Source organism: Mytilus trossulus, chromosome 14, assembly GCF_036588685.1.
Source record: "Mytilus trossulus isolate FHL-02 chromosome 14, PNRI_Mtr1.1.1.hap1, whole genome shotgun sequence".
Classification (NCBI taxonomy): Eukaryota; Metazoa; Mollusca; class Bivalvia; order Mytilida; family Mytilidae; genus Mytilus; species Mytilus trossulus.
Genome location: NC_086386.1, coordinates 62,914,180 through 62,930,845, shown reverse-complemented (window position 1 = coordinate 62,930,845; position 16,666 = coordinate 62,914,180). Strand labels below are relative to the sequence as shown.

At 31.3% G+C, this 16,666-nt stretch overlaps 1 long non-coding RNA gene across 1 annotated transcript; it reads right to left on the bottom strand.

Annotated features, from left to right (window-relative positions):
- Positions 1–4,552: 4,552 nt before the first annotated feature.
- LOC134697082 (uncharacterized) lies at positions 4,553–6,158 on the bottom strand. The gene is made up of 3 exons (XR_010103066.1): positions 6,045–6,158; positions 5,201–5,263; positions 4,553–4,594 (listed from the first exon to the last, which is right to left on the bottom strand). It is a non-coding gene; the product is annotated as an uncharacterized LOC134697082 (long non-coding RNA).
- Positions 6,159–16,666: the final 10,508 nt, after the last annotated feature.

Here is a 16,666-nt window from a genome sequence, read left to right as displayed (position 1 = left end):
ATGTTGATATTGGAATGCCTGTGTAAAACCTGTCGGTATTTTCAGCACTCAATCCTCCTCAACTTTAAACTTTATGTAGCCTTTTAATTTTTTTTTCGAAAGTCACTGATGAGTCGATTGCTGACGGAACGCTTGTCATGCGTACAGAACTATATTATCATTGGTGAGTTTAATTTTTATAGATGTTTGTACATTTTCCAAAAAAAATTGCTTATTGTTTGTAAATAGGGGAATATACCACTAGAATTACATGATAGCTCATATCATGTGTAAATTTTGACCCGCAATCACTGACAATTACAAAATAATATTTCATATTTTTGCTATATAAATACGAAATCGAAAGCGAACAACCTAAATTATTATATTAGTATAAAGCTCACCCCGTATAACCCCGATACAAATGAATCCGGACGTTGACGCGTTCGAAGCGATAATCAGGACAACTTTTGGGATGACAACAATTTCGAGTGCCTCTTTAGAACTTATGCGAGTATATATAAATATGTCAATGTGCATGATAGTTTATTTATTCAATTATACAGTTGTTGTAAGTTTTATATATTGCATAGAACGTTTGATAAAACTGCTCGATGCAAAACGCACAGACATGGTGCAATTTCATACGTTTTATGAGATAAACAATGCTGAATATCTTTTCGTACATACACATTTGCGTATTAATACCTTAGGCAATAATAAATAACTATACGTTGCATTACTGCGTGCCTTCAAATGGTCCGTAGAACTTATAATAAACGCAATATCATACTAAATAAGTTTTCTTTTACTGTATTGTTCGTTCCACCAAATGTGTCGCGTTCGTTGTGCGTTTTTAAATAATCATTGTACAGTTCGTTGACAAAAACCGTCAGAAATCACTTTCTTGTCAAGGTATTCGAGATGGTTTCGACGACTCTTTTTCTGTATTTTATTGTAAATTTGTATCTGTTAACTTAGTCAAATTAGGTTGAACTTAAAAATATCAGTCATACAAAGCTAAAATTCAATGTTTAACCAACTTACATCAGATAGGAATGTTTCTATTGAAAATTGGGATTTTCAACGTTATTACAGATGAAATGAACAGTTAATAAAACAGTATATTCCAGAGAAAGTATAGTTCAGTCAATAAAACTTTAATGACTTACTTATTCACAATTTAAGGCTCTTTCAAATACCGATGTTTGTCCAAATTCGCTGTGACGAAAGCAGGCATAGGATCTCGTTGAACTTAGTTTGCTGAATGACTTACATGGCATTCCAATTGCTTTATTTTAGTTTTTTTTACATCTATTTTATATATTGATAACTTAAAAATTATGTATTAAAAAAGAAAAAAAATATGACAGATCTGTATAAACAATGTACTACAGGCTCCTGACGTTGGACCGACACACAAAAATAATGCGGCCGCATTAAACAAGCGAGCCTCTAACCCTCTCCTTTACACGAGTCACTCGCGTAACAGGACAACATGATAAAGAAAAACATGGACAGTTGCCATTAGCTCAACTCAAAATGTCGGTACAAGGCACAAAAACCATATATATTAAATATCGACAAAGGGGTAATTAAATAACTGATAGTTATTTCAAAGCGAATTACAACTAGGAGGTAAATCATGTATCGAAAGTATTAGTCAGTATATATCCAACGGTTTTAGGTAAAAACGTAATAAAATGCATGACCTTGTGCAATGCCAAATAATTATAAGTAAACAGTATCAAGAGAATGTACGATCTGATGAGTTCTTATAAGTATGCGTATACTGATTAATGTTAAGTGATGTTTTAATTTAACAGGTACAGCAAAACTTTCTACATTGTAGCCACATTTTTATTATTTTCTTATTTTATGATAGAATTTGGTAAAAAGTGGTGTTCTCTCTTCACGAGAAATTGGATCTAATATTCCCATTCGGATTGGACGCGACTGCGTATTTTTACATCCCACACAACTAAACGGGTGGCCAACTTCGGTCAGGTTTTACTGTGGGTCGGAAAAGAATACAACTCGTCTAAATATATATATATATAGTTAAGGGGTTGAAAGCATAGCATGTTATAGAATCAAGCGACTCATTTAATTGATGAGAGTATTTATCAGTCAGTCTGCAGGTTAAAAGGGAAATAACCCAATCTTTGTAAAAGACGACTTTACAAATAATACGATACACACTTAAGGTGGCACGATGGATTTTCTGGCCCATAAGGGATAATGATAGCTTTTTTGGAATTTTCGCCACTTTCTAACACTGCAAAGATTTTACACTCACAGTTAACTGAAGTACTTTCATTTTATTATTCAGAAATGAATTTGAATGTGTACCATTACCGTTTATCTTTTTTTGCTATTTTTAAAACCATTAGGCCACTAGTGCTTTTATGTCTTTTATCATGCAGTGAATACACAATTGAAATTATTTTCAAAAATTCATTTTCATCTGTTTGCAAAATTATTTCAAATTTTCCTTCACCCGATTAATCCCTCAGTTTAGAAAGTGTGTTCAGTTGATACTGTATTTTTTTGTCAAATCACACTGTTCAGATGCATTGACTTAACCTAAATTCTGGAATGCAAATACTACCGTGCCACCTTAGATAAAGGACTACTGTCAGTTACTACAAAATGTATAATCACTAAAATTTGCAGGGATTATGTATAATCACTAGAAAAAATGTCAGGGATTAAACATAATATCTGAAATGATAAATAAGTTTTATTCTATAGAGTATAAATAAAAGTTTAATAATTCGTTATAAAAAAATCACATTGAAACATCATTATAAACATAAATTGTGTAATGTTTAGTTTACATGTAACAAATCTGCTCAAGACCTCAATTAAACCGATTATATAAAAAAATCGAGTACGTCACAGTAGGGTTTTAGTAACATTCCTTCGTTAAATATACGAGTATTATAACCCGTATCATACATTTCCAAAGGTATGACAGCTAAATGTAACATAGAATATTTAATTAATTGATAATACAAAATGTATGACAACATAAATCATAATGTTCATTATTTGTTGAACATGCACCAGAAGAATCAAATCTATTAGGAAATAAACTTTTATTATTGACACGAAAATGTCGTTCGGTGTAAAGTATTTCAAGATTCCAAGTGATCATGTATCTTGTTAATGCTTGAATTCCTAAAGAAACTTATCAATCTTGGCACATCAGCTACGACAATTGCAAGTATTACAGACGTTAGAATGGCTACCCCAAAAAGTCCAATAGATTGGGACGAAGTTCGGGGATCCTCTGCTGATATCAATCTTCTTTTTGTTGATGATAATTGTTGTTTATCAATATATAAGTTCTTCTTTATTTCCTTTATCATTTCGAGTATTTCTGTTGAGTTTTTAAAACTTTTGCAGTCATTCAGTGTGCATGTACATTCTAGTGTTGTCGTCGTCACTATTCAAAATAAAATGTATATTGTTTTCAATAAATTATATTATACTTTTTCTATATTTTTTTTCAAAATTATAGTAGCATACCTTGTAAAGTACATTCGTTGATATTTATATGATTGTTAATTTTCATTTTAGGATTATAAGCACTCACTTTAGTGTAAACATATTTTATTTGTATAAGTACAAATTGGATAAGACACAAGTCAAACAGACTTATGAAGTCTTCTCCACTTGGCCCTGAAGAGAGAAAAAAACGCTTAATAAAAACAATGTACCCGTTGAAAATGAAAATGAGTTTGAATTTTCGCTAATTCCAAGGTCGTCTTTTTCACCTAATCTTCTTGTTATGTCGTTAATCTGCATTAAATTATAGTATGCATTGGTGTACTACACGTCTATCTTCGTTCGATGTCACATTGCAATGAATATTAATTATAAAAAAATATGTCCTTAAAATTAATACTCATTTGTTATGATACTAACTCCAAAACAAGATTTCATACATACTCTCGTTCTTGAGTTATAAATTGACAATTTTAAAATATTTATCTTTAGGGAAAACATTAACCAATCAAAATCCTCTTTATCTAATGGATACAAAACAACAATAGTTACCTAAATATTAACAAAGCTTGGGTTTTGAATTTTGAAAGAAGAAAATGCTGTAACCGTCCAAAGTAGAAAACAATAACTGTTAACATCGGAACGACGGACAGAAGAACGAAATACTTTAAATTTATAAGTCCCGTAAACAGGCGTATATATAGATGATTCCGATGTTTAGTACAATGCATATCAGTAGAAGTTATAATTATTATCTATCAATAATTGAAAAACGTTTTATATGATTATATGTATCATATACCATAAAAGATACAATGTAGTGCACGCATGACTTTGATTTTTGTATGCCTCTTTTTTTATTCAATATTCATTTGATGTTCCTATTTGTGCATTTTGAAACGTATTGAAATTGAGATTAATTTTATTTTAAATCTCTCGGTTTCGGTTTCATTAATGTTTGGATACACAATAGTTTGCAAAATGTCAATGAAAGATGTAGTGTGATTGATATGTCTTTATATATCGCAGAGCTACATTACTTATTCTTATTTATACTTACTTGGTACTAGTTCAGTGGTAGTCTCAGTAGAATTATCAAAACCTGTTTTGTAAATATAATTAACACAATTATAGTTGCTTTTGGTTAATGTAAATTGCATACATGATATACATGTTCAAGATTATATTTAAAGATTCCCATGTTGGTATGTTTCAACCCCCTCTCTTTAACAATGTTTAAGAAGGATATGTTTGTATATGGTTTATGTTGGTGTCTATGGCTCTCAAGGAAATACAAAAAAGTTTTGATTTTACTGTGATACCGTAACAAAAATTTGCTAATGCTTAAAATCAGTGGAAATATACATATTTTCCTAATAAGACACGTTTTGACGTCGTAAAAAGTAACCTTTTACGTAAGCGACGTTATAAACTCCACTGTTACTGTATCATATGCCCTAAGCCTTAACATATCGTTTGCCTTTTTCATATTTGACCATTGGTCACTGTTTTTTTTAAATTTCTAAATCGTTCATTTTACTTGCATGTAGTTAAAAAATGTCCAATGATTGTTCGCAAAAAATACAAAATATAAAAACAGCAGACGAATCAATTTAACTGTTCAATATTATAAATCATTACAAAACCATACGTGTACAAAGCAATCGATTTTAACGAGTTTCAATTATAGCTTATATAAGTAACATACATTTAAAGTTTCTGTCGTTGAGTAAGGGGTAAATGCCTCCAATTTCTATCATTTCAAAGAAAACTAAAAAAAAATGATATATATACATACACATTGAAATTATACATTACTTGATATTAAGAAAAAAAACTGCACTAAATACACTGACGTTATTTCGATTCTTACAGGAAAAATACAGAATTTTTCGAAAATACCTAAACAGGTTTTGCTGTTCTCGATTTTATTGCCTCCCCTTGAAGTCTGAAGATAAAAAAATTATACTTAATAAGAGAAAAACCTTAAAGCAGGGTAAATACATTTTGTTTGATAAAAGATATATGATAAAAGTTTATGTAAGCTGCTAAAATGTTTATATTTTATTTGAATAACAGTGAAAATAATGAGAAAATAACAGTACATTTGTGCGCACGTGTCAAACACATTATATGCTAATTAGGACACGAGGTGATAAGGTCGTCATACTAAATTAATAATGTAGCATGATTATTTATCACAATGTTTATATACATGATGATGAGAACACTGCAAGCAGTATTTGTTTGTGTCTATCATTCAGTAGTAATAATAGCATGCCAAGCACGCAGTAGATAATTATATAGTATTCTTTCAAACAGCAGTAATTTGAAAACATCCAACCTGTTAGGTCTTTCAAAAATAAGTTATTATAATAGCTTGCTAGCATTGTTATTCTATTCCTTAACATAAAATTAAAAAAAAAAAAAGTCGAAAATAATAAGAATTTCACGCTGGGTAGCATGATTATTTTTGAATGTTTTAAACTTTTATGCAAGGTTAATGTTCCAGTAAACATACATGTATAATAGTTTCCAACTAAGATACAAACCTCTTTTCCATGAAGTAAGATATAACTTTGTTGTTTGCGTCACATTCAATATCAACAACTCATGTTTGTTTTCGAATTCTCCTGAGACCAGATCGAAATACAAAAAGCAATTGATATCCGTCCAACTGAACAACGCTGCAATACAATTCATAGCTCTTGTGCAGAGGGCTGTACAGCTTTCCCAGTCCTCTGTGCCGTGCGTTTGTATCATTTCAACATCTTGATCGGAGTAAGATTGAACAGTAACGTTTTCAATAACTACTGGTTCAACGAATTCATCTAAGAAAAGTACAAAACAATATGTATAACTATCCCTTTAACCCTTTAACGAAAATGTTTGAGGAGTCAGATAAATTTAGAAAAAGGTCAAAATTTTAGCTTCGAGAGTATCATTTTTTTCGTGCAACACTTATAGTGTGCATGGTTATCCTGCCTCATAATACAGTTATATTTACATTGTGACAGTATAAATTACCCATATATTCTATCGACATACTAGGGAAAAAAACCTACTTGTTTGTTTTATTAATTTATACTTTTACAACCATAATAGGAAATCACGTATTAACATTGGAGGTTATGTTTACCGCGCTTTTTGGAATGTATCTTTCTTTTTATTTGTAATTATGGGAAATATTCCTGAATTGTTTTACTCATTTTCACTTATTCAATGTTTTCTTGCTCTGGTCTATATGATTTAAAAATAACAGTAGTTAATATTTGATGTCTCTCTATAGACTATTTTCGAGTTTGTCCGTCACCTAAGAAAACTCGTCAATTATGCGCGCCTGTGTGACGTAATTTACCAGATAGAGGAGATCTTTTGTTATTCCTGCACTATAAACGTTTATCAAGCGTCTTAGTGATCGTCATTGTGCAGAATAAACTAGAAATAATATTTGTTATGTTTGTACATAATTTCTTAATGACAGCTGTGCTGAAAGACAATTATGAAAATTCAATTTGCCATATAATCCGTGCAATATAGCTTTATAATTTTCCAACCACTCGCTCAACATTAGAACGGAAGTAACGACGACCCTAAACGCACGAATGATGTTCACTAAAACCAAAGTTTTTGACGGAAATGCATCGAACTCGAAAGTTGTCTATTGGAAGGGCATCGTATATAAACTACTGGAATGCTATTCGAGGGGCACTCACTGTTATTGTAAAGTTGTATGGATAATAGCCAGAACCCATTCAGTAAGTCAAAATAAGATGAAATGTTCAGATATTTTATATTAAACCACAAATTCAGCAATCAATATTGTATAGTTTAAGCTGGGATACATTCAAACCGGAAGTGAACGCATGTTTATACATTGCGAATGGCCACATCTTTATGTAAGAACTTAACTTTTATAGGTAGAGTTTAGTTTAAACATATTTTATTTGTTTAAGTACAAATTGGATAAGACAAAAGTCAAACAGACTTATGAAGTTTTCTCCATTTAACATTTATAGCAATATAATACAAAAATATATATGCATGTATAGAATGGTATATCTATGTATCACCATCATTGATGGCGATCCGATGGATACATCTGTTGTAGGGTTGTCACTGACTCAGACGTACTTATGAATATAATTATTTTCTGTTACTGTATCTTACATTAATTTGTAGGATCCTTTACTATAGATAATTTAGCTGATCTGTAACAATAACATCTTCATGCCTTATATATCATGTACTGTAGTACGCCGCTAGATTAAAACTGACGTGGAAAGGTAACACATGGCCAGCGAAAGCTCTTTTTTTGAGAGCCCAGGTGGTCGTGTGGTCTAGCGGGACGGCTGCAGTGCAGGCGATTTGGTGTCACGATATCACAGTAGCATGGGTTCGAATCCCGGCGAGGGAAGAACCAAAAGTTTGCGAAAGCAAATTTACAGATCTAACATTGTTGGGTTGATGTTTAGACGAGTTGTATATACATTATGTACACAGCCATGTATCACCATCATTGATGGCGATCCGATGGATACAGCTGTTGTAGGGTTGTCACTGACTCAGACGTACTTATGAATATAATTATTTTCTGTGACTGTATCTTACATTAATTTGTAGGATCCTTTACTATAGATAATTTAGCTGATCTGTAACAATAACATCTTCATGCCTTATATATCATGTACTGTAGTACGCCGCTAGATTAAAACTGACGTGGAAAGGTAACATATGGCCACCGAAAGCTCTTTTTTTGAGAGCCCAGGTGGTCGTGTGGTCTAGCGGGACGGCTGCAGTGCAGGCGATTTGGTGTCACGATATCACAGTAGCATGGGTTCGAATCCCGGCGAGGGAAGAACCAAAAATTTGCGAAAGCAAATTTACAGATCTAACATTGTTGGGTTGATGTTTAGACGAGTTATATATATATATATATATTATATATATTTAGATTGCCCAACAATGTAATTTTAACACACTATTAAGTATGTAAATATAAGAATGTTTAAAATATTTACAAGATGATGAAAATAAACGCAATATTTCGCTAGACCAACTAGCTTTATCAAGCGTGCATCTATCCAGGTGAAATCGGATGTAGATGATAAGAAACTTTTGCAGCTCAATGTCTATGTTGCACTTAGCTGCCATGAAAAGAAGAAAATTTTGCAGCTCAATGTCTATAGTGAACTTGGATTTAGCTGCCTTAAAAATAAGAAAATTTTGCAGCTCCATGTATATGTTGATCTTGGGTTTAGCTGCCTTGAAAATACATAATTGGTAGTTGAAGTTAGCAACGTCCATTGGCCAATATTACGGGATAAAAAGGACGATGCTTAGTTTTAAATTATTCTTTCTCTTTCTTGTATCTTTTTCGTTAAGACCATCAGGTTCTAAAGTGTGGAGTTGGTGGATCCAAAAGTGTTCTCTTCTCCTTCTCGCCGTGGTGTCCCATTCAGTGTTGACTTCTATAATTTGGAATGTTACATTTTCAAAAGGATGTATCGTTGAACGAAGATGTCTTGTGAGAGGACAGTTTTTGTTGGTTTTGTACGATGAACGATGGTTATTGAGCCGAATATTAAATTTGTCCATTGTTTCGCCCACATACTGAATGCCACAAGTGTCACATGTAAATATATAAATTGAGTTCTCCGTTTTACAGTTGGAATTAGAGTAGATGGTATAATTTTGTTTAGTAACGGAGCTGATGAAAGAACTGCTTGTATTGGCAGCTTTACAACACAATGAATTGTTTGTGTTGTAAAGCTGCCAATACAAGCAGTTCTTTCAAAAGTTTCTTATCATCTACATCCGATTTCACCTGGATAGATGCACGCTTGATAAAGCTAGTTGGTCTAGCGAAATATTGCGTTTAATTTCATCATCTTGTAAATATTTTAAACATTCTTATATTTACATACTTAATAGTGTGTTAAAATAACATTGTTAGGCAATCTATAATTTATTTGTGTAATTGAATGAATCTCTGTACTGATTAATCCACACTCCCATAGATTTGTATGGCATGTGCTGCTATTTATAGGCACTTATATATATATATATATATATATATATATTTTGTGTTTCTGTTTTTTTCTGTATTAATTATTATTATTTTCTTTTTTCTTCAATTTTCCGTCTTTTAATTTATATAAATTAAAAGACGGAAAATTTCTGTATTAATTATTAATTAATACAAAAAAAAAACAGAAACACAAAAAAATAAAATACAAATTTAAAAAAACGAAAAATAAAAAGGACAAAAAAAGGGGGAAGAATTTTACTTAGAGGATGATGTGTGTGCGATCATGGTTTGATATCTAGACAATTTGAAATCTTTCCGAACTTTTAATAAACTCGAAGATATTTTTGAAATGGTTTGGTTTTGCTCTTAAGAAAGAAGACAACTACCCTAGGTTAGTAGTTCTATGTTAATTTTACAATCATTTGGAAGCCACCGTAGACTTTCAAACATTTTATTTCGTATGTCGGAATAAAATATACATTTAAAAAAGAAATGATAGGAATCTTCACGATTAACACCACAGCGGCAAGAAGGGTCAGAAATAATATTGACCCTATAGAGATCATAGTTTAAGGATGATGCAAAACATCGAAGTTGGGTGAGAATTATATTCAATTTTCGATTTCCAAATTTATATTGCTTCGGTACAAATATATTACTCTGAGGATAACGGTTTTTTAGTTCAGTTTTATCTTTATTAATTGATTCCAAATCACGAGTTGAATCATCAAGATTCTTCCAAAGACGTATGGTTGATGGAATAAAAGAATCATAAGTTAATGCTAGTCTGCAGAATGTATATGATGTCATTTCCATTGCGTAGAGGATAGACCGTCATACTTTGTATTGTTTTGGGAATTAAATTAAACAAATATTCTGGAACATTAGTATTTTGAATATTATAAAACATTTGGATTTGTCTTCTCTCTTTTCTTTCAGCTAATGTTTCCCATCATAAATAACCCTTGAGCTTGTGAATATAGGTAACCCCGTAACTATCCTGGCAGCTTGGAGCTGTAATTGCTCCAGTTTATTGACATAACCTACCCAAATATTATCCCAAACCTCACTTGCATACTCAAATAAAGGTCTTATAAAAACTAAAAAGAGTTTTTTAAATGTTTCCTGCTCAGTTTATATTTCAACTTCCTTAGCATATTTATATGTTTAGCCGTGCTTAAGATAATATTATCAACGTGGGCATTCCATTTAGCATCATAGGTAGAGGTCTACGATGATCATATTACTATACTGCAGACAATATTTGAACTTCAATTCATATTTGTTTAGTTTTGATATATTGTTGAGTATTTATATGATGTCAATGACCGAACGGGAATTAAAATAATACTTACTAACAGATATACATAAATACGGATGCAGGGCCATGCAATCTTCATATCCGAACAACGCTGTTTTTACAGATATGTTCAGGAAAACACACTCTCTTTTTCCGGGCACTTTTGGCAGATTTATGTGATTTAGATCAATAAGTTCACACGTGTCTGAATTATATAGCTGTCCATCATTTTCTAATTTGATTGCACCAATCCAAATGATGGAATCATTTAAACTGAAAAATAGATATTATAAGTTGTAGATTTTTGATTGACACTGACAAGACAAAAAAATCCATAACAAAACTGAAGAAAGCAGATAATAAACTATTTATCATTTCATATTATTTTGACGATTGTTTCTATTATTGATCTATGCTGATTAAGGGGCCTCCCGAAAACAAGCTTTTTTTTAACTACATCCCTGACCCTTATCAACGACCTTATAATCAACTTTTAATAAAGTTTATGAAAATAATGGTATTAATTATTCCTAGAGTATTTCTTAGAAGTTTTAGATAAAACACATGGTTTTGATGGTACTTTAATTATGGTGACTAATATGAATTTTCGTTACTCACAACACTACATCTAAGCTCAATGTTATCAAGAAAACATTTTCGTATTTGATAAAATGATCTTTGCAATATCTTTTTTTTTAAATCTTATTATAAATTTAGTTGATAGAACTCGCTTATTAATTAGTCTTTTTCTGTAACAGTAGGCTCGATACACTTACTGAAAATTTTAGGATATAGTCGAAGCTTTTTTAAAAATGTTCTCCAATGTATATGACTGCTTTACGCTTCGGTGATAAAGTGTATCCAAAGGTAGTATGTATTCCTATTTGCACCAATTTTACCCCTTTAATAACAGATTAATTCCCTTATTGCTACAAAATTCGTCATTCTTGCATTTGGTTGATATATTCAACAATAGTTACCGTTAATTTGATAGTATTTCTCCGTTGAATTATTCAGGGTTCTCCTATCGTTAATGTTCAATTTTTTAACGGTAATCTTTGTTTTGTTCGTCAAGCGGTGTGTATATAACCCAACGTGTTTGTTATGCCCGTATGCGAATTAATGTCATAGATTTTACTGAACGTAATCAATGCATCACTGGTGAATTATGTTCTGTTCAAAAGGGATGTATAAATACACATCCACTTTCATTCTCTATAATGAGGTTAACTATCCCACAATCAGCCTGTGGATACTTTTGTTTTGTCATTGCACTAGTCATGTCTTTTTTGACTGTTCATGACGTTTTTTTGTTATTATTCTAATTGTGTATGGCCTTTGATTTTCTTTCAATAATTACGAGTACTCTCAATTCCTAATTGGGTGTTAATTTGACCTGTTTATATAATTTGTAGTGATTTTTTTTGTTATTCCATGTTTACTTATTTAGGGTGGTTATACCTTGTCTCTCTTTTTAATTACTATAAATACAAGAGTTGTTTAGAGTTAAGAATGACTATAGATTTTCAATTCTGTTCTCGTACTTTTTGGCGGCAAAGTCTTTTGTTCAAGTTATGGTTAACTTTTTGAAATCATTTAACAACTCGCAGTGGTATACTACGATACTGTTATATCTGTATTTATCAACCCCTTATTTGTTTTATTTAATTTTTACATTTGGTCATATTATCAATTTATTCGTTAAGTGTATGATAGATAGCCTGTGTTAATATGTCTTTTCATGGAGTTAAGCTATTTCAATTGATATTTTACAATGTTGTATATTGTTTCTTTCTATGTTGTAATGCTAAACCATTGTTTTAGGTAATTGAGAATGTAGGTACCTATAAAAAACGCTTCAACACGATACATCTTTTTTGATTCTGGTCTCAGTCAGGAAACTGATGTTCAGTAATTGTAGTTTGTTGTTGTGGTTCATAAATGTTTCTCGTTTTTTATATAAATTAGACCACCGGATTTCACGTTTGAATTGTTTTACACGTCTAGTCATTTCTTGTGACCTTTATAACTTGCTATTCAGTGTGAGACGAAGGTTCGTGTTGATTAGTGTACTTTGACCTATATTTTTCTGTCTTTTACAAATTGTGATTTGGATAGAGAATTGTCTCATTGAGACTCATACCACATCTGATATATCCAATAAAACCTAGCTTATGCCTAAAGTTTACAAATATCAAAAAGTAGTTGTTGCTATTATAACAATTATGAAACGGAGACTATATATATGACGTAAATTCCAGCAAGTAAATGTAACTATACGGCCTTTAACATGGAGCAAAACTCATTCTGCGTAGTAAACAATAAAAGACCAAAAACAAAAGAAATTGATGTACACAACAGCAAACGACGAATATATGGGATACACAGTAACAATCGTTCACCATTCAATTGGCAATTCGTGAAGATGATTTGATTTAAATATGAGGAAAGTACAATCGCATCTCTTGTTTTTTTGTTATTCCAGTTGGCCGTGATAGTTTATATACTATATATTTTCAATGTATGTTGCTGTAGCAGTTAGTGCTTCACGAAATAGTACCAACAAATTATCTAAACGTTAATTTGAAAAATAAATGTATAGCTTTTTCTACTTTAATTGATGTCTTCCTTCGCCAACTATTCGGCGTTCTTTATCCAGAATAATTTGCAAGAATTATTACAAAAATGCCGTACGTTGGCCTTTTTAAGTTGCCTACAACAAGTCTTAGGGAAATTCTTAAATTTATTTGAGTATTTTCTTTTCATTTTTGTCTCATTGGCAATTTTAATTATTATAACCTCGTTTTTCGAAATCATTTGTTTGCGTCAAATATTTAAGTATGTTATGAAATTATTAGTTAAATGAATCATAAAACCTACTTATCTGATGCTTGTGTATTTTCAGCAAACGTTTTCAAAAGAGAACCCCTCGAGATCAAACCTCGACCAATCTCGCAATTATTCGCCTCTTTTGCTGAATACCATGTGACTTTCTCTTTCACAGCGTAAATTGTAACATTATTCTCCCAGCCTTTACCAGCTGTCATAAAGATGAAAATAAACATCAACTTTGGTTAATGATCAATGTATATGTATTACCAAAGTCCATATAAACTATATAAGGTATACATTTGAATTACATTAACACCAATATTACATATGATACATACATAGTTTTTGGTGGGGTTTGTGTTGTTTATTCTTTAGTTTTTTTGTCTTTTTCATTTTTAGCCATGGCGTTGTCAGTCTATTTTCGATATATGAGTTTGACTGTCTTTCTGATATCTTGTGTCCCTCTTTTATAGCTCGTTTCTATGTACTAGTATGTTGCATTGTCGTTTGTTTTTGTTGCATTTGAGTGTTCTGTTGTTTCGTTGTTTTGCACTTGTGGTTTTGTACGAATTACTTACTCTCTATCAAAAAATTTGAACTTAATTGTACTGCTCAAATTATTGGGCGTCATAATTGACAATTAAAAACTTTGTATTTGTATTTGTATCTATAGGTTTATGATTTTTGAACAGTGGTATACTACTGTTGCCTTATTTCCCGCTGTTTTAACCAAATCTTCAACATAAGAAATGTAGTGCATTATATTGTTTTACAGTTGATAAAAAAGTGAAAACCCGATTGTAAAACTACTATAAGTAAAATATATTATACCATAAACTGTGGATACTGCGGAAATTCTTTCTGGGACAAAACATACTAAAAAGTAATAGAAAACAATATATGAATGTCATTTCATGACTAGTGACTACTATTTGGAAGACTAATTACCAAGAATATTTTTTTAAATTGAGGTTGGACTGAATTTACCATTGCTGTCTTTTGCCTCTATCAGAGTTTACTATTGTCGTTTTTTACGCATACTGACGAGTGTTTCAGTTTTATTCACGATTTTACTCCGGTCGTGTTACGATTGCTTAATGAATTGTTAGGGACTTTTACAAAGCATTTATTTTTCGTAAAAAGGTCTGATTTTGATAAATAATAAATAAAAGCACCTCATAAAAAGCTCGTTTAATTTCCATGCATGAACATGTAAGTTGCTCGATGTTAACAACTTGTAAACCATCGTAGAATTATAGTTTAAAGGCACCTCATTAATTCAAAGCAACAACTATTAAACCGTATCTAGCTCGTGAAAACTATTAAATGGGACGTAAAAGTTGTGCATCCGTGAAATTGTGTAATTCGTAAGGAATCATAATACACCCCGAGTATGGTTATTTGTTGAATTGAGAACGGAAATGGGGAACGTGTCAAAGGGACAACAACTCGACTATAGGGCAGTTAAGAGCCGAAGGCCACCAATGGGTCTTCAATGCAGCGAGAAACTCACGCACCTTGAGGAATCCTTCAACTTGCCTCTACATAAATGGGTATACTAGTTCATTGATAATGGACGTCATAGTAAACTCCATAGTATGAACAAGAAATTTGAATAAAAAATCATACAAGACTAACAAAGGCCAGAGGCTCTTTTTTGCTTGAATACGTAGTTAAATAAACAAATGTTATATATTAGGACATTCAAAACTCAGATAATCTTATTGTAAATGATTTTTCAAACTTACAAATCAGAGAAAAGAATCCGATAGATTGAATGTTCATATCTTAATCATTGAGTGAATCCTTTAATACTGGTGTTTACTTCTCTACATCTCCAAACAACTCTTTGTGCTCTAGACAACGTAGCCGTATTATTAATAAATGTACATGCGTATAAAATGTTACTTTTTGAAAAGTGAACAATAGGATTTAAAAATTGATTTGAATTAACATCCAACACCATTAAAATGACAATATATATGTATCGTATTGATCTAGTCTTTTTAGTTGAATTAAACTATCATGACAATAGACGCATTAGATTCGTTGAAATAAAATAGTTTAAAGTTAGCAAATACTAAATGCATTCGATACATTAAATCATCTCTGCGGATGATTATCATGTTTGTTTAAATTGCTTAAATATTTAAACTATAGAAAAAAAATCAAATAGTAATTAAAAAAAGGGATATATGACAAAACTGTTAGAGGCACAATTTTGATCATTTGCTTTGAAATGTATTTTTTATCAAAAATTGGTACATCATATCCTTCCTCTTGAAAAAGAAAACAAAAATAATCATGAGATTACAATACTCAAAGATTTACATTTTGATTCAATACAAAGATAATTATCTATTGTTGAAGATTGTATGTTGACCTCTTGGTGTTTTTTCTGTAATTTGAGAATTTTTTGTTGCTATTTACATAATATATTGTGTATCTATACTATTAAACGAGAAGACCTCATTTTGTGTGTCGCTTCTCTTCCTCCCACAATAAATTAATCATCATGCCTTTGTGTCCTATAGGTTCCATGCATCGTCGCTTTTGTCATCCATTCTTATGACTATTCAGTTTGGGGTATTTTGGGAGAAAAACGAAAAGTAAGGTGTCCGAATATTGTTTCCGTTATCAAACCGACTGTTAAGTCAGACATTTTTAACATTGAGAACCAATCGTATGATAGATAACACAAATAATAAATAAATAAGCCAATCAGAGCGATGTCCATATCGTGGTTTTTAGATCGTAAGAACCACTACTATTGTACCTCGGTTTTTACTTGCACATAATTTTCATATTTTCATTAGTACTAGGACGGAGACAGGACAATTATTTTCCCGTTTAACTGCATGCATACTATGATAATATACTACTATAAAATATAGCAGTGATGGCCATGAAGAAGAAACTTTGAATTGATAGTTAATAGAAAATTAAATACACTTTGATATTTATAATATAGATACGTATGTTTAAAGTATACACACACACGAACATAATAG